Source organism: Pseudophryne corroboree, chromosome 3, assembly GCF_028390025.1.
Source record: "Pseudophryne corroboree isolate aPseCor3 chromosome 3, aPseCor3.hap2, whole genome shotgun sequence".
NCBI classification, from domain to species: domain Eukaryota; kingdom Metazoa; phylum Chordata; class Amphibia; order Anura; family Myobatrachidae; genus Pseudophryne; species Pseudophryne corroboree.
In genome coordinates, this window is record NC_086446.1 from 8137732 (window position 1) to 8156877 (window position 19146).

The window sequence follows — 19146 nt, forward strand, 5'->3', positions numbered from 1 at the left end:
CTAACAGGGGGGGCCTTGAAAAAAAAGCTGAGATTCTAGGTCATCGTGTTTCGAGAAATTTGGTAGCCACTGGCTTGGTCTATACATGGGTATACCTCCTAACACTGATACATGCAGAACCAGGATAAATAAGTCCAACTCTTGATCCATACAAACCCAGCCCAGATGCTGTTCTTTCTAAATTGGGGCAACTGGAAGGTATACTGTACACATGCTAAACCAAAACTCATTTAAAACACCTCAACAGGGAAATAACATCTAATTTTCATATGAAGGAGCAATACCAGGACGGGCCCACTTAGCTCCTCCCATCAGAAACAGTTTATCACCCCTGAAGAAATATCTTTACCTACCCAATAACGTACCTGCATAAATGTGTTTGCTCCCCCCCCCTCCATGGGCTCATAATTTTGCATCTTTGTAAATGACTCCCAGTAAAAGATTATATTGGTCATTTTAAAATCTAAAAGTATGACAAAGGACAATATAACAATATTCCAGTTCTTCGCTGCGGTGCGAACGGGTCGGACCTGCGCATGCACGGCGTACGCATAGCGCGCGTGCGTCATTGCCAGGCAACTACAGTCGCAATGAAAAAAAGAAGACGCAGCGCCGAATGCAGGAAGATTGACAGCGGAGAAGCGGTCTGGGGCAGATACTCACCGTTGGATGTTGTTTTCAGGGAGTGGTCATCCGAACGAAGGCGTGTCCAAGCAAACGGAGGGCGGATGTCTGACGTCAAAGCCGGGAGGAACGTCAATGGAACCGTTGCGCATGGTAAGTAGATCCAGCCTTACTCCTAGGTTACGGGAAACTTTTTTAGCTTAGCAGGGCTGCACAATCGAATGCAGCCCTGCTAAGCTAAAATACACTCCCCCATAGGCGTGGATTAGTTGATCGCACCAGCAGCAAAAAGTTGCTGGCTGCGATCAACTCAGAATGACCACCCCCTATATCTCCAGTCCTTTGCTGAGATTATATGCTCATGAGCCAAAACATTATCACCACTCCCATAAAAAGTCAGTGAAGCCAACTATCTCCCTAATGTCAAGGTCAGGAATATACTAGATGGTAGGCTGACGTTAGTAATAGTAGGTGACGTGTGGGTGCAGAAGACATGGGCAGTTGTGAAGGCCTGAGTTACTTTAATATGGGCCAAATCGTTATGACCTGAAAGGGTCAAAGCAATCTCAAATGGCAAGTCATGTGAGGTGCTCAAGGTCAGCCATGGTGAGTTCCTACCGGCAGAGCTCTGAAGAGAGGGAAAACCACAAATGAGGTGTAGGGCAGCCAAGAGTCATCAATGTGAGAGGTGCAAAGGAGATCCTATCTGGCATGGACCAACAGAATGGCTACTGTAGCACAAATCACTGAACATTTCACAGTGATGGGATTAATTTGTCACAATACAGAATGCATCAATCCCTGATGCGTATGGGGCTAGGTAACCACAGGCCAGTTACAGTGTCTTTGATAGCCCATGTCCACCACTGACAGCACCTATAATGGTCATATGAGCATCGGAACTGGACCAAGGGCATCTGGTCTGTTGCATCATGTTTTCTGTTGTATCATGTGGACGGTTGGTGCATCATTTATCTACAGAAGAGACTGAGCAAGGATGCGTTGTGGGAAGAAAACAAGCTGAAATTGAGTAAGACCATTTGGGCAATATTCTGCTGGGAAACCCTACGTCCAGCCATCCATCATCCATCTACCTAAACATTGCTATGGACCAGGTACATCCTTTCATGGCAAAGATAATCTCCGATGAGAATGTCTTTGCCATGAAAGCTATTACACAGATGATTCCCCCTGTATAATAAAAAGACACCACAGGCTACTCCCACTGTAGTATATGTGCTGCCTGACACAATAATGTGTTTATTCCATCTATTGGTCACCAAGAAGCTGTTATAGTACATTTCTGGGTAGAACACATGGACTGGAAGTGGTGCACAGAGGGGGAGTCGGGTGTGTCTTCAGCTGGGTGACAGAGGAGCACTGAGGTAAGTAGTAACGGCCTCTTGCTGTCCTGCCTGTAGCCATGGTGCTCCTCACCCCACTATTACGTAACCCTCACATCATCCAATGGCGCCTTCCTAACCTGAGCCGGATGGTGCTCTGCTCATGTGATCTGTGACCGGGGAACCAGGGCCTATCACTGCTGGGCACAGGATGAGGCTGGTGACATACAGGGAGGGGAACATGGCTCCAGGGGGCAGAGTCTGTGTGGCCTATCCGCTTCGTTCCTCAGCATCGGGACCAGGGTCAGGATGGGGCTACCAAGTGACCCATATCTTGGGTAGGGGACAGTGAGTACTTGGTGCTAAGAGGCTCAATACCTAAAAAAGATATATGTACAGAATCCGGCACTATTGTTGTAGTGAACACGCCTGCTGCTATGTCCAAAAGGCTGGGTTCACAGCCTGAACAACAACATACAAAAAAATAAGAATTTACTCACCGGTAATTCTATTTCTCGTAGTCCGTAGTGGATGCTGGGAACTCCGTAAGGACCATGGGGAATAGACGGGCTCTGCAGGAGACTGGGCACTCTAAAGAAAGATTAGGTACTATCTGGTGTGCACTGGCTCCTCCCTCTATGCCCCTCCTCCAGACCTCAGTTAAGGAAACTGTGCCCAGAAGAGCTGACATTACAAGGAAAGGATTTGGAATCCCGGGTAAGACTCATACCAGCCACACCAATCACACCGTATAACTCGTGATACTATACCCAGTTAACAGTATGAACAACAACTGAGCCTCATTCAACAGATGGCTCATAACAATAACCCTTTAGTTAAGCAATAACTATATACATGTATTGCAGCGAGTCCGCACTTGGGACGGGCGCCCAGCATCCACTACGGACTACGAGAAATAGAATTACCGGTGAGTAAATTCTTATTTTCTCTGACGTCCTAGTGGATGCTGGGAACTCTGTAAGGACCATGGGGATTATACCAAAGCTCCCAAACGGGCGGAAGAGTGCGGATGACTCTGCAGCACCGAATGAGCAAACTCAAGGTCCTCCTCAGCCAGGGTATCAAACTTGTAGAATTTTGCAAATGTGTTTGCCCCTGACCAAGTAGCAGCTCGGCAAAGTTGTAAAGCCGAGACCCCTCGGGCAGCCGCCAAAGAAGAGCCCACCTTCCTTGTGGAATGGGCTTCAACTGATTTCGGATGCGGCAATCCAGCCACAGAATGAGCCTGCTGAATCTTGCTACAGATCTAGCGAGCAATAGTCCGCTCCGTTCTGGAAACATAAATTTTCAAAGCTCGGACTACGTCCAGCAACTTGGAATCCTCCAAGTCCCTAGTAGCCGCAGGCACCACAATAGGTTGGTTCAAATGAAACGATGATACCACCTTAGGGAGAAATTGGGGACGAGTCCTCAATTCTGCCCTTTCCATATGGAAGATCAGATAGGGGCTTTTACATGACAAAGCCGCCAATTCTGACACACGCCTAGCCCAAGCTAAGGCCAAAAGCATGACCACTTTCCATGTGAGATATTTTAGTTCCACGGTCTTAAGTGGCTCAAACCAGTGGGATTTTAGGAATCCAACACAACGTTAAGATCCCAAGGTGCCACTGGTGGCACAAAAGGAGGCTGAATATGCAGCACCGCTGTAACAACGTCTGAACTTCAGGCAGTGAAGCCAGTTCTTTTTGAGAGAAAAAGGGATAGGGCCGAAATCTTGACCTTTATGGATCCTAATTTTAGGCCCATAGTCACTCCTGACTGTAGGAAGTGCAGGAATCGACCCCGCTGAAATTCCTCTGTAGGGCCTTCCCGGCCACACACCAAGCAACCTATTTTCGCCATATACAGTGAAAAAGTCTTGCTGTCACGTCTTTCGTATCCTTTATCAGCGTAGGAATAACTGCATCCGGAATGCCCTTTTCCGCTAGGATCCGGCGTTCAACCGCCATGCCGTCAAACGCAGCCGCGGTAAGTCTTGGAACAGACAGGGCCCCTGTTGCAACATGTCCTGTCTGAGAGGCAGAGGCCATGGGTCCTCTGAGAGCATTTCTTGCAGTTCCGGGTACCGAGTCCTTCTTGGCCAATCCGGAGCAAAAGAATATTGTTCACACTCCCCCTTTTATTACAATTCTCAGCCCTTGGGTCTGAGAGGAAGAGGAGGGAATACATAGACCGACTGGAACACCCACGGTGTCACCAGTGCGACCACAGCTATCTCCTGAGAGTCCCTTGACCCGGCGTAAAACCTTTTTTTTTATTTTTTTTTAAATCTTTTTATTGAGGTGGGACGCCATCTAGTCCACCTGAGGCAGTTCCCATCAATTTGCAAAACTGCGTGAAGACTTCCTGATGAAGTCACCACTTTCCCGGGTGGAGGTCGTGCCTGCTGAGGATCTGCAGGATCCCTGAGAATAGCTAGTGCAAACAGGACACCCAAGGGGAAGATTCTCAACACATCCTGGCCCTAGTGGGGAAAGGATACAGCCTGAGAATTCTTTTGTGGGAAGCTGCCATCTCTTGTCTGGAGATTCCCGCGTTTTTCCTCATGAGAGGAGGGAAATTTACCTCAGCATTCTTCCCCTTAACATGTGTACTCTCGTGTCAGGGACAGATGAGTCATCAGTGATATGCAAATCATCTTTTATTCCAATAATCATATATTGAATATTTTTTTAGCCCTCTTGGCTGTAACTTTGCATTATCATAGTCGACAGTGGAGTTAAACTCTGTGTCGATACCAGTGTTTGTTATTTTGGATAGTGAGCATAGAGAGACTCTGAAGGTCTCTGTGACATAGGGACAGACCAGGGTAGATTTCCTTTCTTACCTAACCTTTTGTGCAATAATTTTACCTCAGCACTTACACATATCCAAACAGGTGTCGGCGTTGTCGACGGAAACACCCTCCCACACACATATACGCTCTATCACCTCCTTAGAGGAGCCTTTTACCTCAGACATGTCGACACACGTGTACCAACACCACACACACAGGGGATGCTCTATTTGAAGACAGTTCCCCCACCAGGCCCTTTGGAGAGACAGAGAGAGAGTATGCCAGCACACACCCCAGCGTTATATAACCCAGGGATTACACTACAACTCAGTGTTTACCCAGTAGCTGCTGTATATACAAATTCTGCGCCTAAATTTGTGCCTCCCCCCCTCTTTTCACCCTTTGTGTACCAGGATACTGCAGGGGAGAGCCTGGGGAGCTTCTTTCCAGCTGAGCTGTGAAGAGAAAATGGCGCCGGTATGCTGAGGAAGAAGGCCCGACCCCCTCAGCGGCGGGCTTCTGTCCTTTTATGTACTTTAATGGCAGGGTTTTTTTACACATATACAGTGCTAGACTGTATTATGTGTGTTTTTATTGCCAAAAGGTAATCTAATTGCTGCCCAGGGCGCCCCCCCAGCGCCCTGCACCCACCAGTGACCGGAGTGTGTGGTGTGCTGTGGGAGCAATGGCGCACAGCTGCAGTGCTGTGCGCTACCTTAATGAAGACAGGAGTCTTCAGCCGCCGTTTTCGTCGTGTCTTCTGGCTCTGCAAGGGGGACGGCAGCGCGGCTTCGGGAACGGACGATCGAGGTCGGGCCCTGTGTTCGATCCCTCTGGAGCTAATGGTGTCCAGTAGCCTTAGAAGCACAAGCTAGCTGCAAGCAGGTAGGTTTGCTTCTCTCCCCTCAGTCCCTCGTAGCAGTGAGTCTGTTGCCAGCAGATCTCACTGAAAATAAAAAACCTAACAAATACTTTCTTTTCTAGCAAGCTCAGGAGAGCCCACTAGGTGCATCCAGCTCTGGCCGGGCACAGATTCTAACTGAGGTCTGGAGGAGGGGCATAGAGGGAGGAGCCAGTGCAAACCAGATAGGACCTAATCTTTCTTTTAGTGTGCCCAGTCTCCTGCGGAGCCCGTCTATTCCCCATGGTCCTTACGGAGTTCCCAGCATCCACTAGGACGTCAGAGAAATACAAGGACAGCGCTGGCACATTCACATTAAAATAATGTTTTTAATAACCCATATAAAACATTCAGGTACACAATATTTCTCATTAGATATAATTAAAATATATACTTCATATCATTCATACCATATTGCTATCTTGTTTTGCCAGCCAGAGAATATTGCACAATCCTAATTATATAGAAAAGCATGCAGCTAAACACTTAACCTAAGCAATCTCATACAACCCTATTGTCACAATTGTAACCTTTTTTAGCAGCCCGTTACAATAGTAGCGGATGTATGGAATTTAGTGCCTGTATAGCTATTTAACAAGCCTCCTTTTTTCCTTTCCTTTCAGTTTATAAAGCAGTCTCTGCACAGTTTCCCTGTATACTATAAACTGGTATTGGATGTTATTTCCAGCTTTATAATTATTCAAAGTCCCCGCTCATCAGAGCCATAGGATTGGTCAACTACGTGTTAATTTACGGCTTTGCATGTGCTTAAATACCTCTCCCGGCTACCGCTTTAAAAAATAGCCTTATCCGGAGTCCACCGTGTGATGGATAGTAGGTGAGATGTCCAATCCTTTGCATATAAGGTAGCTGTCTCTGGCCGGCCGGCACTTACTTGGTATATCCAATACTCCTTGCAGTAGTTATGACAGACGCGTTTCTCCGCTTAAAGTTTCGTCAGCTGCTTCATCAGTGTCTATAGTTATACTGCAGATACTCAGGGCTTTTTTATATCTTGCGCCGCTCGATTCGCGCATGCGTATACATTGTTGCGGTTCATGACTCATTTTGACTACATTCCCGCACTCTCGTTTACGGGATTCTATGCGTTCCATACCAGTGTAGCTCATCTAATTTATGCATCTATTTAAGCTGCATCCTCCCACTACAACATATATATTCTCTGGCGTCAACGACCATTATTTATGTATCAAATAAAAATATACATGTATAAACAAATATACTTTTATATGTAGCAAGAAGATATAGGACATTAAAACAATAAGCTGCTGCACACGTACTACTACTCTAGACCATAGTAAGAGTGAATGCACATACATAAAAACAATATTAATATTAAAAATAAAAAATATAAAATATATAATATGAAGATAAAATTAAAAATACTAATAATACTAATAATAATAATAATAATAATAAAAAAGAATATAATAAAATAAAAATAGAAATAGAGACACAGATAAATCCATATTCACTAAGTCACAATTCATCATTAATTGTTTAGTTGGTTCACTCTCCTTTTACCTATAGACTATATATATATGGTATAATGTCAATAGACATATAGTCTTAACCACACCATACTATATCTAATATTTTTAAATGATCAGTTCCTAACTTTCTCCCGCCACTCCATCCTAAAAGTTATATAGGTTCATTTTATCCATACACACATCCATGTATATAGATCAGATCCGAGGAACACACCACTACCATCTATTAGCCTAGCTATATAATATATCATCCCTAATAGCTACGCATTAGGTTACAAAAACATAATGCTACCCAGGGCCGGTGCTAGGGTGTTCGGCGCCCTCCTGCAAACTATCGATTTTGCGTCTGTCAGCAAATACAAATGTGACAGATATCATTCTCAGAGCTATCTATAACATGGACAAAGGCACAGTGCAAAATATAGAGGCGTTAAATAATGACGCACAGTAGTCTCCATTCATCAAAATTACGCCACACAGTAGTGCCCCTTATATATATTACGCCAGCTAGAGCCCCCTTTTACATATTGCGCAAAGGTTTAGTCTCCTTTTTACAATGACAGGTAGAGCCCACTTTCACACATTGTGCCAGGTAGAGCCCCTTTTACAACGCCAGGTAGAGCAAGCCACACATTATTCCAGGTAGAGCATCATTTTACACATTGTGCCAGGTAGAGCTCCCTTTTACACATACTATTCCCCTCCCTTCCCCAGCACACATTAATAGGCACACATTGGGGGTAATTCCAAGTTGATCGCAGCAGGATTTTTGATAGCAATTGGGCAAAACCATGTGCACTGCAGGGGGGGCAGATATAACATGTGCAGAAAGAGTTAGATTTGGTTGGGTTATTTTGTTTCTGTGCAGGGTAAATACTGGCTGCTTTATTTTTACACTGCAAATTAGATTGCAGATTGAACACACCACACCCAAATCTAACTCTCTCTGTACATGTTATATCTGCCTCCCCTGCAGTGCACATGGTTTTGCCCAATTGCTAACAGAAATCCTGTTGCGATCAACTTGGAATTACCCCCATTGTTAATATGCCACTCCCCAGCATATTAATATGACACATCCCCCAGCACACACACACACCCTCCCCAGCTCACATTAATGACACCCCCTCCCCAGCACACTTTAATGACACCCCCAGCACACATAAATGGCCACCTCCTCCCCAGCACACATAAATGACCCCCCCTCCCCAGCACACATTAAGTACACATACACCCTGCACACATTAATTACACACACCTTAGCACAGCACACATTAATGACCCCCCAGCACACACAGGTGACACCCCCTGCACACATTATTGACCCCCCAGCACACACTGATGACACCCACAGCACACATTGCTGACACCCCCCAGCACACACTGATGACACCCCCAGCACACACTGATGACACCCCCAGCACACATTGCTGACACCCCCAGCACACACTGATGACACCCCGAGCACACATTGCTGACACCCCCAGCACACACTGCTGACGCCCCCCAGCACACACTGATGACACCCCCAGCACACATTGCTGACACCCCCCAGCACACACTGATGACACCCCCAGCACACACTGATGACACCCCCAGCACACATTGCTGACACCCCCAGCACACACTGATACCCCCAGCACACATAGCTGACACCCCCCAGCACACATTGCTGACACCCCCCAGCACACACTGCTGACGCCCCCCAGCACACACTGATGACACCCCCAGCACACATTGCTGACACCCCCAGCACACACTGCTGACACCCCCAGCACACACTGATGACACCCCCAGCACACACTGATGACACCCCGAGCACACATTGCTGACACCCCCAGCACACACAGCTGACACCCCCCAGCACACACTGCTGACACCCCCAGCACACATTGCTGACACCCCCCAGCACACACTGCTGACGCCCCCCAGCACACACTGATGACACCCCCAGCACACATTGCTGACACCCCAGCACACACTGCTGATACCCCAGCACACACTGCTGACACCCCCCCAGCACACACTGCTGACACCCCCCCAGCACACACTGCTGACACCCCCCAACACAGCAGATTGATGACACCTCCCAGCACACGTTTAGCTGCAGCAGTCTATTAACCTGATTCTCTGCTCCTCCCTCAGTGTGGCTGGCTGCTCCTCAGGGCTGCTGTCTCCTCCAAACCAGTGCACGTGCCTTTCTGTGTATTGGAGGAAGTGCCCTCCCCCTGACTTCACCACCGAGTCACAGTGGAGGGAGGGGCGACACTGCTGCCTGTCTCTCTGACATATGCCAGCAGTAGGAGCACGGGAGAAAGGGAAGGGGGGAGGGCTCTGACAGGAGGATTTTAACACAGAGACGGATGTTAAAACGATCAGTGAGTACATCATGCTGCCGGCGCTGCTGCTGCCTGATAGTGTGACAGGCTCAGGCTGCAGCAGACGTCCCTGCCAGTAACACTGCCCATCAGTAAGGTGGCAGAGCAGGAGGAGCGCCTCACTAGACCAGCGCCTCCCTGCTTTGCAGACCTTGCTGAGCGGGTAGCGCCGGGCCTGATGCTACCCTATATGCATAATTATATACCATTAAGCTCCACAGTATCATTTAATCCACCAGGCGTCAGGGAATCCATCCTAAAGATCCAGTATGCTTCCCGTCTACACAGCACACTGTATCTATCACCTCCCCGTTTAGTAGTTTTCATTTGTTCCACAGCCAACATATTGATATTCTTAAAATCTGTACCCTGACAGTTTACCACATGACTCGACAATGGGTGTTTTGCTTTCCTTATAACATTTCTTCTGTGCTCCATATACCTTATGTGGAGAGTACGTGTCGTGCGGCCAACATATTGTTTGCCGCATGGACATGTAATCGCATAAATTACATATGTACACATGCAATTTAGGAAATATTTAATTTTAATACCTGGAACCGATATTGGGGGCTGCAACCCATAATATAACCCCAATAAGGTATGGGGTAACTCAGAACCACCTGCTGTGCTACTGTGATTAAGGCACAGATAATGGACATCTCAGGGCTTACACTATCCGGCACACACTACTGCACAAGAGGAAGGCTGAAAGTAGTATTCGCATATTATTGCACCTGTGACTCTGTCAATGGGCGCTAGAGTGGACGCAACACCTTCTATGTCTAAATCGCACACCCTATACCTAATGGAAATTCTGAATCCTCCAATAGACAGAAAGAAAGAAATAGGATTTAAATATACCTACCGGTAAATCCTTTTCTTGTAGTCCATAAGGGATATTGAGAACAGAATTAGTAGGATGGGGTATAGACGGGTCCAGAGGAGCAAGTGCACTTTAAAATTCTTCCACTGGGTGTGCTGGCTCCTCCCCTCTATGCCTCCTCCTACAGCTCAGTTATAGGTAACAGTGCCCGAAGGAGAATGACATACTTGAGAGAAGGAACATAACAACAACAGGTGTGGTGAGAGTTAAACACCAGCACACCAATACATAACTTAGCCAGCAAGGTCTGGCAACATTAACAGCAACAGCTGAACAGGAACACATAACAGAGAACCTGCAGAAAGTCTCCGCACAGAGGCGGGCGCCCAATATCCCTTATGGACTATGAGAAAAGGATTTACCGGTAGGTATATTAAAATCATCTATATTCCAAATGTATGTTCAAATCATTTGTTAGACAGTTTTGTGATTTATGCTTTTGTTTGTAATTTAAAATACCTGAGTTTCAAAGCTTGGTCAGTGCCGCATATTTAATTAAGGCTGACTGGGCTGGTGTTTGTTTAGTCAAACACTGTGTAATGTAACACCTTTGATTAGTGGGACATTTGCCTCAGCTGTAGTTGGGTCAATTTCCCATAGTATATCTGTAACTTCAACCATGCACAGCTGTGCATGTCAGCTGTGCGTTCCAATACTCCAAGCGTTCCTTCTCTAAGCGTTTTGAAAATGAACAGTTAAAAATACAGTTGAACAAACATTGAACAGCATCAAGAAAGAAATCTGGAACATTATGTGGCCTCTCCTCACCTCTGCCATGAGAACACCAGGACCAATGCCTACTACTTCTGTGTCCAAGAACATCATGACTGCCCCCGGGACTACCCCTGAAGCTGAGCAGGGAACTGAGGGACGTGCACGTCAGGACCAGACTTTGCTGGGTCAATTCCATTGGACATTAGTGTGCACCCCACATTCTCACACCCACCCGCACTGCACCCCACACTATCACACCCACCCGCACTGCACCCCACATTCTCACACCCACCCGCACTGCTCTCATGAGACCAGGACATTTATCTTTTTCACAAAATAATGTTAGTACAGTTTTCCTGCAAATGTGTCTTTCTCTTCTCTATCTTCTTACACGGTACTTCCACCCCACTATGTGCTATTCCCGTAATGTGTACCTCCATTGGTTGCACACCCTGCCAGCAGTAACCTATGCAGTGCGCCCCACATGGCTGCCTCGGATGGTTCCTCCGTGGGCGGGGTGTGCTTCATTTGGATCTTTCCATGCAGGGTATAGCATATGCCTACACACGTGTCAGTTCTCCCACACATGCATTTGGCACCTGTATGGCTCATCTCCCACTGTGTAACCTTGTAGTGCGCCCAACATGGCTGCCTTATCTGGTGCGCTTGTGGATGGGATGAAAAATGCGTGGACCTGATGTTTTTATTGGAACCCTACTCTGAACTTAAGGACTCTGCAATCTCCCCATTTTGTGTTCTCTTCTAGGGGTGGACTATTCCACCCTGGGTAATCCTACGCAGTGCGCCTAAGATGGCTGCCGCATCTGGTGCCTTGTGAGGGTGGAATACACAACCCCTGGAGGTTATTACTCAAAATGCCTACACCAATCATGCATTATTCTTTCTGTGTCTTTGTCTGTGTGGTTTATCTTTTGATGTAATACTTAAATCTTCTGTATTATGTGCATTGTGTGAGTTCTACTTGGCGCCGCGGATGGCTGCCTCGGTGCTGCTCTGCCAAGCAGCCTTAGTTTTTAGTCTTAAATGTATAATATGTCTACTGTACAGTTGCATATGTGCAGTATGAACTCATATGTGTAATGTTTGTAATGTATGCTACATTTTTCCTCCATGTTGCTGCTTGGCGATGCATTGTACCACAAATAATTCCTAGTGTACGTGAGTACACCTGGCCAATAAAGCTGATTCTGATCCTATTTTCTCTAGCATTCATAAGGAATATTGGGGACAGAATTAGTATGATGAAGATGTTCCAAAGCTGCGGGAACGGGTGGAAACAACTGCAGCACCGTCTGCCCAAACTGGGTATCCTCTTTCGTCAGGATATCAAATTTGTAGAACTTCACAAAGGTTTTAGTCCCCGACCAGGTAGAAGCTCGGCATAGTTGTAGGGCCGAGACTCCACGGGCAGCCGCCCAGGAAGAGCTCACCAATCTAATATAGTGGGCTTTCAGAGACTGTGGAACCGGTAAGGCTGCTGATGCATAAGCCTGTTGGATAGTAAGTTTAATCCAACGAGCAATGGACTGCTTTGAAGCAGGGCAACCCCTTTTTTTCGTGCATCATACAGCACGAACAAGGAAACCGTCTTCCTGACCCAAGCCGTCCTTTTGACATAGATCTGCAAGGCTCGTACAGCATCCAATGCCTCCGGACTAGAAGCTGTGTCAGAACTGGATGGAATCACAATAGGTTGATTCAAGTGAAACGCGGAGACCACCTTCGGCAGGAACTGCTGTTGAGTCCTGAGCTCTGCTCTGTTCTTGTAAAAGAGCAAGTACTGACTTTTGCACAACAAGGCCCCCAATTCTGAGACATGCCTAGCAGAAGCCAGGGCCAGCAACATCACAGTTTTCCACGAGAGGTATTTATCCTCTACCATCGTCAGAGGTTCAAACCAGGAAAACTGTAGAAAGCGTAACATAACATCCAGATCCCAAGGTGCCGTAGGGGGCACAAAGGGAGGTTGTATATGAAGCACCCCTTGCAACAAGGTCTGAACTTCCGGCAAGAGAGCCAACTTCTTCTGGAAGAAGGTGGAAAGAGCTGAAATCTGGACCTTAATGGATCCCAGAAGTAAGCCCTTATCCACTCCAGCCTGCAGGAAACAGAGGAACCTTCCTAAGTGGAATTCCGCAGAGGGATATGTGCGTTCCTCGCACCAAGAGACATATCTCCGCCAGATATGATGATAGTGTTTTGACGTCACAGGTTTTCTGGCTTGTACCATAGTGGCAATTACCTTTTTGTAAATCCCTTTGTGACCTAGGATGTTCCGTTTAACTTCCATGCCGTCAAACGAAGCTGCCATAAGTTCGGGTAGACGAACGGTCCTTGTTGAAGAAGATCCCTTCTTAGTGGTAGAGGCCAAGGGTCCTGTATGGACATGTCCAGTAGAGCCGCAACCATGCTCTTCGGGGCCAATCAAGATTGCTTCCACTCTTTGATGTCTCATCCGCTTGAGCACCATTGGGATCAGAGGAATCAGAGGAAACAGGTAGACCAGCCGGTATGACCAAGGCGAAGTCAGCGCATACACTGCGCTCGCATGAGGGTCCCTGGTTCGTGAGCAATAGCAGCAAAGCTTCTTGTTGAGACGTTAGGCCATCAAGTTGATCTGTGGGCAACCCCACCTGTCGATGATCAGTTGGAACACCTGTGTGTGTAGTCCCCACTCCCCTGGGTGGAGGTCGTGGTGACTTAGGAAGTCTGCCTCCCAGTTGTCCACTCCCGGAATGAAGATTGCGGACAGCGCTCTTGCATGTTTTTCTGCCCAGAGGAGTATTCTTGACACTTCTCGCATTCAGGCCCTGCTTTTTGTCCCTCCTTGTCGATTGATGTATGCCACTGCCGTGGCGTTGTCCAACTGCACCTGGATTGCCCGATCCTTTAGCAGAGGAGACCCCTGAAGTAGAGCATTATGGATAGCCCGAAGTTCCAGAATGTTGATTGGAAGAAGGGCCTCCTGCCCTGGAACTGCGCCCCTTGGGTGATAGCTCCCCATCCTCGTAGACTCGCATCTGTCGTGAGGAGGATCCAATCCTGAATCCCGAAGTTTCGGCCTTCCAGGAGTTTGGAAGACTGTAGCCACAGGAGTGAAATCCTGGCTCGGGGTGACAGCTGAATCATCCGGTGCATCTGAAGATGGGAACCGGACCATTTGTTCAGGATGTCCAATTGGAAGGGTCTGGCGTGGAACCTTCCATACTGTATCGCCTCGTAGGAGGCCACCATCTTTCCCAATAATTTTTTGCAAAGACGGACAGAGACTCGAGCAGGTCTGAGTACCATGCAAACCATTTCCTGGAGTGTTCTCGCTTTGTCCTTGGGGAGGAACACTTACTGTGCTACAGTATCCAGTAGCATGCCCAGAAACAGGAGCCGCTGAGACGGTTCCAGGTGGGACTTCTGTAGATTGAGGATCCACCCGTGGTGAGACAGAAGTTGGATAGTGCGATCTATGTGGAGCTTGCTTTTATCAGGAGATTGTCCAGGTATGGAATCACATTGACTCCCTGGACCCTAAGCTGAAACATCATTTCCACCATCACCTTCGGGAACACTCTCGGAGCTGTAGACAGGCCGAAGTTAATGCCAGAAATTGGTAGTGATGATTCAGCAGGGCAAATCACAGATAGGCCTCATGAGGAGTCCAAATTGGGATATGTAGGTAAGCGTCCTTGATATCAAGGGACAGTAGGAATTCCTGTGGTTCCAGGCCTGCGATCACCGCCCTCAAAGATTCCATCTTGAATTTGAAAACCTTCAGGTAAGGATTCAAGGATTTCAGATTCAGAATGGGTATCACAGACCCGTCTGGTTTCGGTACTACAAACAGACTGGAGTAGTAACCCTGTCCTTATTGCAGTAGTGGTACTGGGACAATGACCTGGGACTGTACCAACTTCTCTATGGCCAGTAGTAGCGTACCATGCCTACTTACCAAAACTGGTAAGCCTGATTTGAAAAATCATTGGGGAGGAGTACCGTCGAACTCCAGCTTGTAGCCCTGAGAGATAAAGTCCCTTGCCCAAGCATCTTGGCAAGAACCATCCCAGATGTGACTGAAGTGATGTAGCCGAGCTCCCACCACGAGATCTCCCTGGGGTGGGCGGGTACAGTCATGCTGAAGATTTTGCGGAAGCAGAACTGGCGTTCTGGTCCTGAGACCCAGCAACTGCTGGTTTTCTAGGTATTACTCTGTAGCCTCTCGCTGCGTTGGAGGCTCCTCTGGCTCTGGATCGAAATCTGCGGGTCCGAAAGGACTGAGCAGACGGTCCTGGATAGGTACGTCTAGCAGGAGGGGCACCTGAAGGAAGAAACGTGGCTTTAGAAATCCAGGTGTCTAGGTCACCTCCAGAGAGCCATTCACCTGTGAAGGGAACAGATTCCACATTACATTTTGAGTCCGTATTGTCACGATCCGGGTTATTGGACATCATTATTTACCTTCCAAGTGTCTCCCGAGACTGGCCCAGCGTTCCAAAACAGGATTCCATCTGCGCTGTCTGCGTGCAGCGCGCTGTATACATTCACCTCAAGTCTCTTCCCTGTGATCCCGCAGCGCTGTCATGGCAACCTTACAGTTTAGTTACACTGTTTTAAAGAATGGCGTCTCCTGCCCTCCGCCGCCATTACTGCTGTTTACCACATGCAATATACAGACTTTCCCTCCAAATGCAAACATGGGCGCAGCCATGTTTCTCCTCATCACATGTCCTTTCACAACCTATCCGCTGCACTCTGGACTCTGCCTAATTATCCAGCCAATGCCTGCTTCCCAGCTGGTATAAATATCCTGCTCCTGGGCTGGATAATCGTCAGTGCTTTGGTTGTCTAACCTATACACATGTCTCTCCTGCTTGTGGATTCTACTGCTTGTTTCTCCAGGTATTCCAGCTACTGTGATTCACCTCCACTAAGAGACCCGCACCTGTTTCCATCCTGCGGTGCAGCCTGACTTCTGCAGTGTTCCAGAACCTAGAAAACCAACAATTGCTGGGTCTCAGGATCAGACACCAGCTTCCTGCTTCCAGTATTGGTCCTGCTTCGCTTCCAGATTCCAGCGGTGTCCTGGTATCGTTTTCAACTTCTCCCTTCTACAGCACCGCTCTCCATACTCCACAGCATACTTACCATGGCCTACCAGCTTTCCACAGTGCTCCTGAGTCATTGGTATTCTGCTAGCGGTGCTCCACAGTGTCTTCGGTTTATTTCAACATCATCAGCGGTATTCCTATATCGCCTGCATCAGTGACCATTCTACCATTGAACCACAGCGTCCATCGATGCTCACCAACGGACTCTAAATCTACAGTGGTGAGTTCTGCACAGCTTTCATTCATACCGGTTCCATCCGGCACTCTGCAATTACCAAGTACCATCTACTTCTTTGCAACTGTGTTGCTCCAGCCTCTGTATACCATCTGCTGGGCAGTACCAGTTAATACCTCTCCTCAGCGGTTAGCTTTGGCATACGGACTTACCATCTCCAGTTCTGGCAAGGACTCTAATATTCTGTTCTGCAAGCCACAGCACTAATTACCCCTGCACTTCTAGGAACTGTACTGTAATTTACCACTGCACATCTTTTGTGACGTTTTGCATATCTTAGGGGCCTTAAGCTGTGTGTTCAATAAAACGGACTTTACCTTTTTACAACTTCGTTGTCGTGGTCACGCCTTCGGGCAAATGGTACTAGAGCTCCGGTATGTCTAGGAACCCAATACTACCTCCCTGGTTCACCTACACGTCAGCCCCTACATCTGAGGCTTCCCCAGGTTAGCCTCAGCCCTCAGTTGTAACATGTATCAGCAATCCAATGACGTAACCATATGGCTCTGTGCGCACACAGCCATAGCCATGGTTCTAGCATTAATAGTGCCAATCTCTTTTAGGGAGTCACAGTGGACTCTTGCCGTGTCCTGAATGCGAGTCAGGAAAGCAACAGTATTGACTAAGGTCCTATCACCCAACAGACCTTCCTTTATTTGACTAGCCCAGGAATGGATTGCATGTGTTATACAGAAACCTGCAATGACCGTCCTTTGTGCTACGCCTGCAGCAATGTAAATAGATTGTAGAGTGGTCTCTATTTTCCTATCTGCTGGGTCCTTTACCGTAAGGTAGCCCGGAGCAGGGAGCACCGCCTATTTAGAAAGGCGAGAGACTGAGAAGTCTACTGCTGGAGATTATTCCCAAAACATTCTGCCCTCAGCGGCATAGGGGAAGGTATTCAAAAACCTTTTTGTCACTTGATATTTTTTATCTGGATTCTTCCAGGCTAGTTTAAATAAATTATCCAATTCTGTGGAATCAGGCAATGTGACTTTTGGTTTCTCTTGAGGGAGGAAAAATGACTGCTGAGTATTTGCATCCCCCAGGGGGAGCTTGGACACCTCCCCAATATCCAATACGAGGGGTTCAATACCCTGAATCGGGGTGGGATCCCCACTTATGGGGTCCCCATCATCATGTATATCATCAGTATCATCTGATAGGAGTGCTGGTAGAGCAGGTTTCTGTGAAGCAGGCAGGAGGGACGCTTAGCAGTAACTGCTTGTTGCAATTCTTGTGTCTTGTTTGCAGTTGCAGTGAGCTGAGATGACATATCAGACATCATAGTTTTTATAGACCCCAACCAGGGGGGCTCTGCATTCTCCCCCACATTAGTATCAGCATGAGATGTCTGACTACACTGCTCACATGATAATGAGCTGTATGTACTAGGAGAGAACCTGGCATTACAAGACTTCTATTTTACCATAGTGATTAGAAAAACAGGTATAATATACACACACAATACAGCCTGATATTATATATGACAAGCCTGCCCTATTGAATGTGAGAGGAGACAGAGAAGAGAGACTCCAGCGCACCCAACACTGACCGGCCCCAGTGAGGTTGTCAGCGTTTGATATATATGTGTAACCTCAGGGGATTATTGTGCACAATGATAGCGTCTCCCCCTCCCCCCTCTCTATACCCGGTACCAGTGTATACAGGGGCAGTTCTGGAGGAGCTGTGTAGGCTGCTGCAGCTGCTGCTCATGCAGAGGAAGACGCCAAAATGCCGCTGAGCCTGCTCTCATGTAGATCCGCCCCCCAACATGGCGCCGGAGCTACTGCTGTATATTTATACTGGCCATGTCTCCTTTAACATGTACAACCTCACATAAATGCTTGGTTCACTCTAGTTAGCCAGTCTCACGCAGGAACTATAATGAGTCCGCCCCCAGGAGGGACTCGAACGCCTGACCCGCGCTTCAGCCACACATTAGACCGCGGGAGCCCCCTAGCGGGGATCCTGGTTGGTACTCACCACTGATGATCACCTTCACGCAGTGTTAAGGGTTTGCGGCATGCTGCGGCTGCGACAGCCAAGGATCCATGCCTCGCTGAACAAACAGCCCCTCAGGACGGCGGTCCTGCAGCGGGAAAGTGGCTCTGCACCTCAAGAGGCCGGTGACCGTCTCCCCCATAACTCCCACAGCACAGGTATGCTGTTGCCCAAACAGCATACCGAAATAAATAAAACAGACATAAAATGAAGAAAAACTCTGGAGCTTTAGAGTGTGCATCCTCTCCTGAGGGAACTTTATCTAAACTGAGCTGTAGGAGGGGGCATAGAGGGGAGGAGCCAGCACACCCAGTGAAGAATTTTAAAGTGTACTTGCTCCTTTGGACCCATCTATACCCCATCGCACTAATTCTGTCCCCAATATCCCTTACGGATGCTAGAGAAATAACACAAATCATTCCAGCTCAGCCCTTTAACAAAAAATATGTGAGAAATTAGATTTATTTGTAAGAAAAATAACTTTCCATCTGCATATATACAAATTTTATATAGTGTTAATAAAGTATAGTTTTATCAAGATTCGATTACTGTCATGTTACACATTCTCATGTGTGTGAAGTTTCTGATGTCTAACAACAGATGATTTATCTCTAAAACATTTCCCAC

General features: G+C 47.5%; 1 protein-coding gene across 1 annotated transcript in view; it reads right to left on the bottom strand.

Annotated features, from left to right (window-relative positions):
* Nucleotides 1–19146, bottom strand: part of LOC135054532 (zinc finger protein 585A-like) — a 105477-nt gene that overhangs the window by 23153 nt on the left and 63178 nt on the right. The gene's annotated exons all lie outside the window — the stretch shown is intronic.